Source organism: Narcine bancroftii, chromosome 14 (genome assembly GCF_036971445.1).
Source record: "Narcine bancroftii isolate sNarBan1 chromosome 14, sNarBan1.hap1, whole genome shotgun sequence".
Lineage (NCBI taxonomy): Eukaryota > Metazoa > Chordata > Chondrichthyes > Torpediniformes > Narcinidae > Narcine > Narcine bancroftii.
Window position 1 is genome coordinate 60,071,320 of NC_091482.1, and position 14,925 is coordinate 60,086,244.

Sequence of the window (14,925 nt, forward strand, 5' to 3'; positions counted from 1 at the left end):
TCACAACACCGGCTTTGAAATCCATCATTTCAGTTTGTGCAATTTCGATAGCAGGTCTTCAAATACAGGTATCTCCTGTTTGCAGTTGAAAGAGGAATTTCACTCCATGTAATTTTCTTTGATCATTGGCAGATGGTTTGTTTGTTCATTTGGCCAGCGACTACATTTAATTTTCCTACTTGCAGCTGGAGAACTTTTCAGAGAAACAAAATTGTAAATCTACTGAGGGAACAATTAAATCTTAAAACCTGCTCAAAACCTCATCAGCATTCCTTGTACATTTAGCCATTTGTACATGGCTACATTTTAAATTCCTATGGCTTTTAAAGTGTCAAAAATAATTACAACTCTTAGAGGATCAGAAAAGGAAGACAAACATGCTCCAGAAAAATAAAACTAGACCTTTTCAAAGGATTATAATCTTTAATTACACTACCCCTGGATGAATCATAACATTGTGATCATGTTAGAAGCCCAGTGAATACTGAATGAGAAATTGGCTTAGAAATTTAATTCCGGGTTTACTTGTTTTGAATCTTCTTGGCTTACTTTGTAACCCTCTTGCCTTCAAGCTTGAGAGTATTAGATTCAAACTCCAACTTAGGACCTAAACAATCAGTTCAGGCAATCATTTCCAACATCAGTGAGGGAACGTTACACAGTGAAGATCATGTCATTTAGATGAAACAAAGCGTCCATAGTAATGTGGAGTTTAATGCAGCCATTGCTGCACAGTTTACCCTGCTCCTTCACGAGCTTCGCTGGTACCTAACCATGTCCTTCAGCAGTAAAACTCACTAAGCGCATGAACTTAAATACAGTAAAATCACAATTATCTGGAATTCAAACAACCAGCAATAAATAGGTTAAAAAAAATATGCAACACACAATCTCGAGCAACCAGAAAATTCACTTATCCAGCATCTACCAATTCCCATAGGTGCTAGATACTGGTGGGGGGGGGGGGGGGGGGGGTTACTGTACTAAATTCAGGTGTCAGTTAAATTTAACAGATGTAAAAAAAGCTGTATATTTAGTTCGGACTTGAACACCCCTCCCCTCGATTGACTCAGTCTACACTCTCCCTGCTTTGGAAAAGCAGCCAACGACTCACCGCATATTAACGATGCTCTCTTCATTTTCCTCCCATCGCAAAGAAGCACGAGTCAGACACCATCAGATTCAAGGAGTTTTTTCCCTACCATTATAAGACCCCTGGCAAAACTCACAGCAGGAAAATAATGTGACTTTGGTCAATTCTAGCTGATCACTGATCCTACACTCTGTCCTGCAGTTTTACTGATGTACAGTAGAATCCCCATTATCTGGCATTCAATCATCCAGAAACTCAAACAACTGGCAAAAAAAAACTAACGAAATAAATAAGTCATAAATAGATTTAAAATAATTAAAGTTTCAATTGTAAAAGTTCTCCGAAGCAACCCCTTGGGAGCAAACGTTCAGCCCCGGTCGTGCCCCGCCCATAGCAGCTTTTTGAATAAAGTGTCAATAAAGTTGTGTTTGAATGAAATGGCAGCACCCGGGTGAAGAGCTGGTAGATACCACTCACTGTTGGGTGACTTTATCCCTGCCAAGTAAGAGTCTTTATTGGTATAAAGTATATTAGTGAAGCTTTATCTGTAAACTTAGGAGAGGTGGTTAATTATGACAGCGGCATGGTTAACATAACGCTGTTACAGCACCAGCGGCCAGGGTTTAAATTTAAATTTGAAGTGAACTTTACATAATTAATGACCACAATTCTGATTTTGTTCTTTCAAATTACTTTACATTTTGCTCTGCTGTTTGTCTTTTAAATGCAGGTGTATTAGTTAGGCATTGTAAGATTGAGTCTCAGTCGACAGGAAAATTTGCATATCCGGCATCCACAATCCCCATAGGTGCTGGAAAATGGGGATTTTACTTTACCAAGGGTTGATTAGCAGGACTTCTCACAAAACAAACAGTCACATTGTACCCCAGTACATTTGACAATAAGCTTCAACTTACCACCAAATTCTCTCATCCAGGTGTATTTTTAACAAGTGCAGGAAATCACTCCTTTGTGTTTTATTTACTGAAGGATTTTAAATGAGACAAGGACACAAGGAAAGGAGTGCAAGAGTAGCCCCCCCCCCCCCCCACCGGTCCTTCAAGTCTGCCCCTCCATTTAATATGATTATGGCTGATCTACGTTGGTCTCAACACCCATTCTGTACCAGTCCGCCATAACCTACGATGTCCCAGACTGCGATAGGTGCCTCTCTATCAATGTTACCTCTCACATCCACAAAAGAATTTGCACATATTTGTCAAACCTGACATCCATCATAAATCCATGTTGCCTTGGTTTATTCCAGTTTTTGTAAATAATTAGTTATTTCCTCTTTGTCTATTAACTCTAGCATCTTGCCAACAATAGACTTTAAACTAACTGGTCTATAGTTTCCTGCCTTCTGTCTTCCTTCCTTTATGAACAAGGGAGACATATTGGCTGCTTTCCAATCATCTCAGAATTTAACTTTTTTTTTTAATTTCAGCTAAATGCATCATCTCTGCAACCCTTGGGTGCAGGCCATCAGGGATCTGGTGATTTGACCAGCAGTGAAATGCATATATCCCCACGAGTTCTCAATTATCACTTTTAAACCTTCCTCTCTGTTATTTGGAATCAGCCCATCTGTTACCTTGGGGATATTGCAACATCCTTCACAAGGAAGGCTGATGCAGAAAATTGACTGAACTTATCTGTCACTTTTGTTTCCTGTAACTAATCCACCAGCCTTGTTCTCTCAAGTCCCAGGCCAACCTTAGCCAGCCTCTTTAGTCTTCTTGTTTAAGTGCATGTATTTCTTGCAAGCCTTTTTCTTTCGCTGCTGAATCCAACAACATTCCTACCCTCAATCTGTACTGACAATAACCACACCAGCAGTGCGAGTACAAGACAGCTTTAATAAACTAATATGTACACTAAGAGGTCTTGTCTCTCTGCAAGACGAACCTGGAAGGCCAGACGAGCTCTGGACTGCTTTATATACAAGGTCACCGGGATGACCCCTGGTGACCTAGTGGTGTAATTACATATCACCACACAACCCTCGTTTCTTTGGATGCCCTACATTAGTGGCACGGTTGGCATAGCAGTTAACACAATGCTGTTACAGCACCAGCGATTGGAGTTTGAAGCTGAAGCTGTCTGTAAAAAGTTTGTACGTTCTCCCCGTGTCTACATAGGTTCCCTCCGGGGGCTCTGGTCTCCTCCCACCCTTCAAAACGTACCCTGGTTGTAGGTCAATTGGGTGTAATTGGTTTTCTCCAGGGGAAATACAACTCTGCCTTTCCACATTCCATCGTTGGGTATTTAGTTGGGAGTCGGACTTCCACGAAACCACTAATCATTTCCTGGCTTCCGCCAAGGTGACCTTCACGAACTGAATTTGGTATTTGGTCAGTCTAAAACTCATGTCCCTAAAGTCTCCCAGAAGGTTCGATTCTGGATCCTGTGGAAAATCTACTTTTGTAATATTTTTAAGAATGTCTCCCAGATCATCCCAGAAAGATCTCACCTTTCTACACAGTCAGGTGGAATGGACAAAAGTTCCATCCACCACACTACACCTAAAGCACATTCATAACGGTGTAACAATCTCACTTGAAATATATTGGCATTGATGGATTGATTAGTTCCCTCCCCCCCCCCACAAAATAAAAAGACTGTTGCAATCCGTCACTGATTAATAACATAAATCTCCCCCTCACCCTAACCATAAATCCTCCCCCTCACCCTAACCCTCACCTTCCCCTTCCTCCCAAACACTTCTATTTTGGCCTGCTCTTTCAGAACATCATGTAACCTGCAATGTTAAGCACCCAGTCTTGGTCACCCTGCAACCATAACCATGTAATAACTATGGAATCATCGCCACACACCTATTTGCGCTGTCAACTCATCCATGTAATTGGAAATGGTATATGCAGTCGAAACAGACGTGAGTTTTGATTTTTCACAGCTTTTTCTGAATTTGCTCTGAGCTGCATAGTTTTATTTACATTTTTGGTGATGCGTCCTGTTTGCTTTCATTTTTAATGCCCAATTACAATGATATGTCCTCTCTCTACACGTTATGTTATGCGGATATTCTCTCTGTTTGGTTGAGGATGCCTGCTTTTCTTGTTCAAGACCCAGGTTTGCTCTCAAAATTACATTGGATGATGAAGATTTTGCTTCCTGAACACTTTTGGGTGGATCTTATGGATTTTGGGCTGCCAATTACAAAAGTCTCCTTAAAGGTTTCCTATCATGTACCACTTTTTAGCTAGAACCTATGTACTGTCAACTTCAAGCATACAAAATCATGGAAGTGCAACAGGTCATAGAAAATTCTTTTTCTGCATTCACACTTGGCCTTCTTCCCTGCTCACCTTGGTGCAGTCAGTAATGAACATGATGGAAGGTTTCACCAAGACATTGCGACCATGGCAAAAGCGATATCAGGGCAAATGGAAACCATCAATGCTGGACACTAACACGAGAGGAATCAGATACTGAGTAAAATTAAAATCCGCAGCAAAACATTTTTAGGTCAGTTGAATTAATACACTGTGTATCAATATGCAATTAAATGCAATGTTTCTCCAACTTCATTCATGATACAGCAAATGTGAAATTATCTCTGTGTTCAACTTGAAGTTGTCTATCATAATCCCCAATTTTGTTTCAGGAAGCAAAACCTTTGAAAAACACTGTTGTCAAGTGTTACCAAAGACACGAAAGGCATTAACCTTTCCGGTGGACTGCAACATTTAGGTCATTGTTTTGAAATTCCACCAGGCTGTCAGTGGAGAGTAAAAAGTCCATGTCAGTAGCAGACAGGGCTGAAGAATTTCTTTTGTGTTTAACTAATATTTCACTCTCAACCACACCCATCAAAAAAATTGTATTTTGATAGCACATTTACTTTCTGCAAAAATAATTCATCGACTATTCTGATTTTTCAGATTGTCAGAAAACATACATGACACCACCAAGGCAGAGTTGGTAGTGCAAGAAAAACTGTACACAACGCACACGTGCAAACAAATAAAGAAATGTAAACAAACTGACTGTGCAATACAGAGAGAAAAAAAAATCAATCAAGTCCTGATTGAGTTTGTCATTGAGGAGTCCGATGGTGGAGGGGGAGCAGCTGTTCCTGAACCTGGTGGTGCGAGTCTTGTGACACCTGGACTTCTTTCCTGATAGGAGCAGTGAGAACAGAGTGTGTGCTGGGTGGTGTGGATTCTTGCTCTACGACAGCAGCGTTCCCTGTAGCTGTTCTCGATGCTTTTGTGTGGGATGTCCTGGGGTGTGTCCACTACCTTTTGGAGGGCTTTATGCTCAGGGGTATTAGTGTTCCCCTACCATACCATGATGCAGCACACTTTCCACCAAACATCTGTAGGTTTACAATATGCATTGGAAGATCGAAGAGGCAGGGCATACATTGTGATGTGGTCCTCAAACTGGACAGTGGTTTGCAGAGCCACCATTTTGTTGGTTTCACAAACCCAGCACCTTGAATTTGAGGTTAATGAGAATGGAAGTTGTTCTGGGAACATGAACTGTGAAAGCGAGGGAGGGGTCAATCAACTGTGGTTAATCGAAGTGGTTAATGTTGGCAGCTTGAAAGTCTAAGAGTAAATGATTTGAAGGGGGATTGCAGAACAATCGTACCTTTACATTCATATGGAGTACATTATTAATATGAAAGACAACTGAGCATTCCCTGATTACAATTATAAAGGATGTTTCATTTCAGAGAAATGAACTACAGTAGAATCCCCATTATTTGGAATTTAAGCAACCAGCAAAAAAAAATCATGGTAAAGAAATCGGTTTTAAAAAAAGTATAAAATTGGCACCACCTAGTGGTCGGTTTGTCAATCCATTCAACACGCCAACTCCAGCAACCGGCAAATTCACTTATTCACAGTATCTTCCAATCCTCATAGGTGCTGGATACCTTAGCAATCAAACGCTCCTCTGCTCAGTGGTTTAAAACGTAGACCAAGAGCCGGTTAAAGGGAACATGCATTAAAGAAAAACCACTCTCTTAGAGCTGCTCCTTTTTGTGTACGACATCATCATTGTTCAGAGCTACTTCCAGGATTTCACATGCAGCAGAAATGTTGGGAATCTTGATGGACCAAACTTGATTAGCACTGCCAAATGGATAGATAGTACAAATACAGTACTGGGCAAGGCACTTAAGGAAATCCCATTACTTCAAATAATGCTCCACACATCCACCTGTGCTGTTAATCCATCAAATAGACAGGTTGGCACAACTAAATTATTACCTGGCATCTCCAGCAGGTAGGAATTCCTCTCCATGCCTTACTTGATCCCAGCCTCGTTCGGGTTCAAATTTAATTAAACCAGGCATACTCCTCAAGATAGCTGGAATAAGACCTGGAAATTCATATTCTAAAAGCATTCAAGTTTGCAAGGGAATAAATCAACGGATGGATTGAAAAAAATTAAAAAAAGAAACTTGGAAAGCAATTAAAGCTGGGAGTTCATTTCGAACCATTAAGAAATCATCATTTATTACAACCTATAGAAAAAAGTTTTGGCTTTTCCAAGTTGATTCTCTTAAAGGAGGCATTAATTATTTTAATTAACATGTTAACCTTATACAATTTCTAATTCCTGTTTTCTCTTATTTCTCATGATAAATGAGCCCATTTGACCCATCAAGTCTATGCCAGTTCCCAGTGCAGTATCATTAATCCCAATCCCTTACTGATTTACCTGAAAGCAATCATCTCTCGCAGTTCTCCACTCTTGAGTACCCTGCCATTTGCCTGCACAAGGGGTGATTTACAGTATCCAATCAAGCATGCCTTTGGGATGCAGAAGGAAACTTGAGTATCATTACAAAACCCACATGGTCACAGGAAGAAGTTGCAAACTCTGCATGGACAGCACCGGGGGGGGGGGGGGTGGGAAAGGATTTAACACAGATCACTGGAACTGGGAGGCAACTGCACTCCCCAATACACCACTGTATCACCCTTGTAAAGGCACAATCACGCACTAGAGGCGATATACCCATGGGGTTGAAGCCCATTTCGTCAGTATCAGTGGATTTAAGACCATGCCTTCCCCAATGCAAGAATCATTGTCCCGTCTCTTTCCTCTACTTTCTGAATCTCCTTTCTTGTTTAGTAATGAGTATGAAAACTATTTATCTATCGCCACAATGATTTCTGATTGTTCTCTGTGGTATAGTTCTGCTCCCCTACAATGCTTCATCTATCAGAACTTCAAACACCTTAACTCAGGTTAATGAAGCGGCCGGGTTCAAATCCCGTGCTGTCTGTAAGGAGATTGTTGATTTTCCCCCGTGTGTGGGGGTTTCCTCTGGGCACTCTGGTTTCCTCCCACCCTTCAAGGCGGGCTGAGATTGTGGGTCAATTGGATGGCATGGGATCGTGGGTCGAGGAGGCCTGTACCCATGCTCTGCATCTCAACATTCATTGGAATGACTTCATCACCAACATCAAAGTACTCGAGCTGGCAGAGTACGCAAGCATTGAAGACCCAACTGCGCTGGGTGGGTCATGTCTCCAGAATGGAGGACCATCGCCTTCCCAAGATCGTGTTATATGGCGAGCTCTCCACTGGCCACCGAGACAGAGGTGCACCAAAGGTGCTTAAAGAAATCTTTTGGTGCCTGCCACATTGACCACCGCCAGTGAGCTGATATCGCCTCCAACAGTGCATCTTGGCACCTCACAGTTCGACGGGCAGCAACCTCCTTTGAAGAAGACCGCAGAGCCCACCTCACTGACAAAAGAGGAAAAACCCAACACCCAACCCCAACCCACCAATTTTCCCTTGCAACCGCTGCAACTGTGCCTGCCTGTCCCGCATCGGACTTGTCAGTCACCAACGAGCCTGCAGCAGACGTGGACATTACCCCTCCATAAATATTCGTCTGCGAAGCCAAGCCAAAGAAGAAGAATGTAGAATGGAAACTGGAGCAAAAGCAGATGTTAGCAACTCTATGGACACATTATATAGTTGAGTTGATAGAGGTGTGACAGACATTCGGGTCAGTGAAGACAATAAAAAAGTTGAATGTCATTCCCACAAACAGCCTGGAAAATTCTTACATCAATGAATAGATGGAGATTAGGAGATTTTGCAATGTGTTGATTATTTTGTTGAATCCGGTCTTTTTTAATGCATATTTAAGGATCTTTTTGGAGTGCCGAAACATCAACTCCCTTTTTCATTCCTCACTGATGGAGCCTGATCTGTTAAGTATTTCCATCTTTGACTCTTTTATTTCAGATGCTCAACTGGTGAGTGACTGAATGAAATGCTCATACAAACCCTCTGAGACTCTACTATTTTAATTTAGATATACAGCACAGTAACTGACCCTTCCTGCCGACAAGCCATTGCCACCCAAATACCCATTAGGCTAAGTTTTTTGAAGGGAGGAAACCCAAGCAAACAAAGGGAGAACATACAAACTCCTTGCAGACAGCACCAGATTCGAACCTGGGTCACTGGCATTGTAATGCCATTATGCTAACCAATACATTAACCATGCCACCTGCCATTAATATTTATTTATTATATTCTAGCAGGATACCTGGTGTTTTCCAGGAAATTGACTACATGGTTGAAACACGGAATGCCTGGCAGCATCAGCACTGAGGCGGGCTTGGCGTTGTTCCTCAGTTTCCTGCTGCCTGCCCCTTGTTTGTCTGGAGGCCTGAGCATTGAGGCGGGCCTGGTGTTGCTGTTCTATTTCCTGCTGCCTGCCCCTTGCCTGTCTGGAGGCCTGAGCACTGAGACGGGCCTATCGCTGCTGTTATGTTTCCTGCTGCCTGCTCCTTGCACGTCTGTGAGGCGAGACTGATGTTCCTCCGCTGTCTCTGGGCTTGTGAAGAGCTTCTGCCAATGTTGCTTCACTTTTTTGGGCCCAGGTTGAACTGGTTTTGGCTGCTTATTTTTATTCTGAATGACTAATTAATTGAGGTTTTTCATGAGAATGTTGACAGGATTTCAAAGTTTGAGTTACAGGGAAAGGTTGTGCAGACTGGGGCTTTTTTCTCTGGAGCGTAGAAGATTGAGAGGGGACTTGATAGAGGTGTTTAAGATTTTAAAAGGGACAGACAGAGTTAACGTGGATAGGCTTTTTCAATTAAGAGTGGGGGAGATTCAAACTAGAGGGCATGGTTTAAGATTGAAGGGGGAAAATTATAAGGGGAACATGAGGGGAAATTTCTTTACGCAAAGGGTGGTAGGGATGTGAAATGAGCTTCCGACAGACGTGGTTGAGGCGGGATCATTGGTTAAATTTAAGGAAAGACTGGATAGTTACATGATAGGAGAGGACTGGAGGGGTATGGACTGGGTGCTGATCAGTGGGACTAGGAAGGTGAGGATTTGTTACGGCATGGACTAGTAGGGCCGAACTGGCCTGTTCTGTGCTATAAGTGGTTATATGGTACAAGTTCTTTTTTAAAATTTTGAACTTCATATGACCTTAAAGGTTAAATTCAATGTGCTCATGACATTCAGCGTTAAATGTTACTCCTATTAGAGTGTTCCATATTGATTTGCATGGAGAACAAACAAACAGACATACATGCACAAATATATATTAGATGTATATACGTACTGAATATGTATCATTTGTCTGTACGTGTGTTTGCATGTTTTTGCACCGAGGACCTGAGAACGTTGTTTGGTCGGGTTGTACTCATACAATCAGATGCTAATAAACTTCAACGTGGACTGAACACTTGGGATTTCAGCTAATCATCTTTCCTAATGCAGAGTTCCTAAAACAACCACATATCCTTCAGTTCTATGATATTTAAAATTCTAAATGTATTATTTAACCTACTCAGTGACCGAAAGCAACCACCTCTCCTTGGTCCAGAGTATTTCAATGAATCACAATCCTCTCACAGAAGAAACTTTTCCTCATCACAGTCACCAATGGAAGATCCCTTCCCTGACATAATGACACTCAGCTAACAGCTCCTCACCAGCAGAAACATCCATAACAAAGCCCCAGTTGGCCCGAGCAACTGTATAAGCGATACCCATTTAAAAATGTTCTATTTCCATTCCAAAAAGAAATGAATGACCAGTCAGCCAACACGGAAAACTTTAACAATCACTAAATTCCACATTGAATAACTTCTCAGGAATGTGCCAGGGATATAGTAATCAATTAAATAATTGGAATGCATTAATTAATTCACAGACCGTACCACTAGAAATTAAATGACCCAATTACATCAATCACAAATTCTTCACAGCAGTGCAGTTTTTTTTAAAAAAACAGGTAATTATGCAAATAACCATTCAAAAGAAGGAAATAATAAAAACTGTTCATTCAACAATCTTGTCCGACGTATAGAAGATGTGCTGCAGCCATTTAAAAATATCTGACAAGCTTTCTCACTGGATGGCACACGATTAATTAGATTCAGCCACAGACTTGGGGATAGGAAGGAAGGTGGTTCAGTGGTACCTCTCAGGGGCGCCACTACAAAGTAGTAATGATGGTCATCAGTCACAACTCACCATTATAATCACTCATCACATGCCAATGTTTATCCCTCATGCCCCACATCCCTTGAAAAATACATCTCAAGCATGAATACAGTAAAATGCCCGGTATCCGGCACCTTCAGATCACTAGATGCCGGATCAGTGTGTTTCCCGGTTGCGTGATTGGCAAACTAACCGCTGGGGCACCAATTTTAAACATGTTACCTCTGCTGTTCTGCAATTTATTTTTTTGCTGGTTGCTGGAATTCCGGATAATGGGGATTTTACTGTATTTAATTTTTGTGTGATTTTGAGATCAGTTGCTGAAAGGTTCGAGTGCTTTGTTTCAATGATGGCAGTCATTACAGTAAATTACGTGCCCAGGCAGTGGCAGCAAGCTTCAGTTCAGAAAACAGCATCATCCAAACAGTTCTCAAGAAATTATGACTCAACCATGAGCACACAACGTGCAGATTCATTTGTAAACGGTGTAAATCCATTGGTCCAGAACTTTTTCCCAGCAGGTACTCACCCAGGTTTCTTGCCAAGCTGTACAAGAAGTGAGAGCTCACCTTTCTCCCCAGGTCCATGTTCAGCTTCCTGCCAAGTACCAGCCTGAGGCAACACCCTGAACATCAAACAAAAATAATTATTAATAAAGATGAGGCACTTAAGTGGTATCATGGTATCAGAAGAACTCTACCACCAATTTTCAAAGACTCCTACATTTCAATATAGTATGTTGTTTAATGCAGTATGTCCAGCAGTCAATACATCCTCAGCACTTCACAGATGGCTATATTCTGGAACATGACCCCCTCAAAACACACCCCATATCTTTGGACTTGGGGACTGTCTTCTCCACCACTGTCCCAAAGCCAACAGCTGCTCTAATGTACTTAACAAGATCATGAAGGATCTTAAATTGAAGTCATTGGAAATGATTTAGATTCCTGTGCAATCAGTGCTCCGTGATTAGTAAGGGATAGCTTAAGGTGGGGTGTGAGTGGGAAGGGAAGGTTGAGAACCACTGCTCTAGACCCAATTGTTACTGAAATATTTTGCTTGAGAAAAATTGTCATTGGCCCATTTCCTTAGGAAACCGTGCACATAACAAGTCAATTAAGTACAATTAAAACAGTATGATGGTATGGAAAACAGTGGTTTTCAAACTTTCTCTTTCCACTCACATCCCACCTTAAGCAATCCCTTACTAATCACAGAGCACCGATGGCAAAGGGATTACTTAATGTGGTGTGAGCGGAAAGTATGAAAACCACTGATTTAGATTATGTTATGCCTGAATAAATAAACGATAATGGGATAATGTTTGAAATTTGGATGCCCTATAAATTCAGCTGCTGTCACAACTACCTAAAGGTTGCCCAATCAATGAGGTGGAGATATCAGTACATCCCTGTCAATACCATCAGGTCCTTACAAAGCAGGACAGATCCCCGAGCGAGACACGGAAGTCAGATGCTTTCTGCATTTCATCAGCCAAGACGTGGGTAAGGAGTGACCCTGCCCCAGTACTAACAACTAAAGACGTCCACTGCAGGCACTGCTCAAGAATTTGCACATCTCAATGGATACATTCATGAAGTTATGACAAACTGATAAACAAAACCATCACACAGAAGGATCTTGAGAAAACAATTATCACGAGTAACCTGGCTTCAGTTTGGCAAGGTCAAGTCTGGAATTTTTCTTTGAAACCATCCCTTCTTCAAACCCATTTCTGCATTGCTTCATCTTTTCAATTTCTGAACTCTGTCTGTATTTATTGTTTACCAATATCTACTTACCTTTTATCTTGATTTTGTGTTAGTCTTTTAGCTGCCTTTATTAATTTCTTCAGTAATTCTATTTTACGGCAGCCCCAGTTGCATTGGGAAATCCAATTTTTAAACAACAGCTCAGCTTGTGTCGTGATAGAGATCATTCTGATTATCCCCTCCAATTCTAAGCGAGCCTTTCGATCATCAACTCGTCTCTGCTGTGTGGACCAGTCATACTTCCTCGCCGCATATTGTTTTTATTTTTTTTTTAATTTTTTATTTTTCACACCATAAATCACATTAGCCATGATGTACAGCCGCATATTGTTTAACGTAGTGCAGATGTATTATTTTAAAAGATGAGAATGCCTTCCAGGAAATCAACCTTGTCATCGCTGTTCCATAACCACAACACAAAGTAAAGAATCTCAAAAGAACTTGTTAATGTAATGTAAAAAAAACCCTCCAGCTGCATCAATTTATGTTGTGGTATTAATAGAAGAGTGACATTAGGATAGTACCATCCCATTTGTACCCTGAGCAAAAAGAAATATACCATCATATTGCTTCAAGTGCTGTTAATCCTAAAACATGATGATCTTCCATAATTTATTCAATAATATCAATTGCATCTGGCCATGAATTTTGCATTCTACGGCTTGCTTTAAAAAAAAATTATCAATTGTTCAGTAAGACTCCAGGCAGAGTAGTCGAAACCTGGGATAGGGTTAGAAAGGGTGAGGAAGGAGGTTAAGGAGGATTGTGTGAGGGAGACACATTCAGAAAGGTATTCACTGATGAAACATCAGATGAAAAGTCCAGATGGCACAAAAGATGGATGAGAGCAACATTGCCATAGTGGAGAAACACAACAGCTGTCCCTTGTCTTGTGGAGCTCAATGTTTCAGACAACCAGAAACATTAGCAAGGTTTCTCATTCCAGCATTCTCTGTTCGTGATGGAAAATGTTTTGGCTCTTCCAGGTCAGTGATACAGGGCCAAGCATCAATAATATGCAAGTTAAGATTGACTCTCGTATTTGGGCATTTACACCCAGTAATGATGTGCACATCATTGCAGGAGTCAGAATGTCCCATACCAGAGTATTATGGACAGATGAAGGGGATGGTGTCACAAGGGTCCTTTCAGTGATAGTTCACATCCCTAAGGAGAGGAACTGCTGCTTGTTTGCTCGAGCTAGTGTAGGTCAGAGCTCCAGCATCCTTTTCCTCAATCAGCTAAAGACTGTGCTAACGCACAGCAAGCAGAGGTTGAATTTTTCACTTTGGCCAAGCGGCTTCTGAGAGATGGAAGTGATCCAGGACCCTCTACAGTCAGACTCGGCCTGTTTTAGTATGTCCATGACTATGACCACCATCAAGTACCGTATATACTCGTGCCATAGTAGATACTGTGTAAAAGTCAACACACGACACCCATAGCCTGAATACACCCGAGAATCTCTGATCTCAGAAGCTAAGTAGGCACAGTACTTGGAGGGGAGACCACCCAAGAACACCAGGTTTCTGTGAGGGGCACAGAACAAAATGGCGATTCTGTCCGCCTTAGGGTAAACAAAAGTTTTAAAGAATTTTATGTATGTTACATTCTAAATGTAGTATTATGTGACAATAATAGAAACTTTGCCCCTATTTTTTGCCCAAAAATATGGCATCTTCCAAATATCTCGTGTAAAAGTCAACCCCCACCCCACATATTTTCAGCCCCTGCCGCCCACCTATCGGAACGCCCGACAGCTCAACCGCAGACTCTCGCCTAGCCCCCAGCCACCTTCACCTCAGCACTCCCGGGCCCTCATAAGCAGGCTTACCACCTCGTCCCAGCCACCTGACACCTCAAACGACACAGGTACTTAACGCAGGAAATAGTCGACCCCATAAATTTAACATTAAGAATGATCTTTAAAACTCGACTTATACAGTTACCAACTTTGCCAATCCTATTTATCAACACTCAGGCTGTGGCCTTCTATAACATGATGGCTAATGTACTTGCCCAAATGCATGTGGAACAAGTACACCTGTAGACAGTGGGGTCAAGTCCAATACACAAACACGCTGGAGAAACTCAGGTATAATACCTAATGAAGGGGTCAGGCCCCAAATGTTAGCTGACGTTTACTTTCAATGGATGCCGCGCTGAGTTTCTGCATTACCGGACTCCACTCAGCTAGTAGTGTGTCTGATTTCCAACCACCCTCTGGGTGAAAAAAAAATCCTTTCTCGATCTCTTCTAAACTTTGACCCCTTGCTTTAAACCTATGCCCTCTTGTCATTGTCACACACCATATGGAATAAGAATCTTCAGCCCACACTGAGCATTACACAAATCCTATTTAATAATCTAGACCTAAAAAGCATTACAGCACTGAAGCAGGCCCTTCTAGTCTGTGCCAAACTTTTATTCTGCCTAGTCCCACTTACCCGCACCCAGTCTACATCAAATTGGCTTGTCCAAATTTTTCTTAAATGTGAACATTGAGCCCACATTCACCGCCTCAAGCTGGTTCCACATTCACCGCCTCAAGCTGGTTCCACACTCCCACCCTCTCTGTAT

At 41.7% G+C, this 14,925-nt stretch overlaps 1 long non-coding RNA gene across 6 annotated transcripts in view; it reads right to left on the reverse strand.

The window, feature by feature from the left end:
- The window catches only part of LOC138749385 (uncharacterized), a 165,906-nt gene that overhangs the window by 121,818 nt on the left and 29,163 nt on the right, over positions 1–14,925 (reverse strand). For 2 of the 6 annotated variants that reach the window (XR_011348595.1, XR_011348600.1), the window contains one exon: positions 11,100–11,195. This is a non-coding gene — a long non-coding RNA (uncharacterized lncRNA). Of the gene's footprint in view, positions 1–6,339; positions 6,452–11,099; positions 11,196–14,925 lie in introns of all 6 variants that reach the window. The other 4 variants (XR_011348598.1, XR_011348599.1, XR_011348596.1 and 1 more) reach the window with 4 other exon arrangements.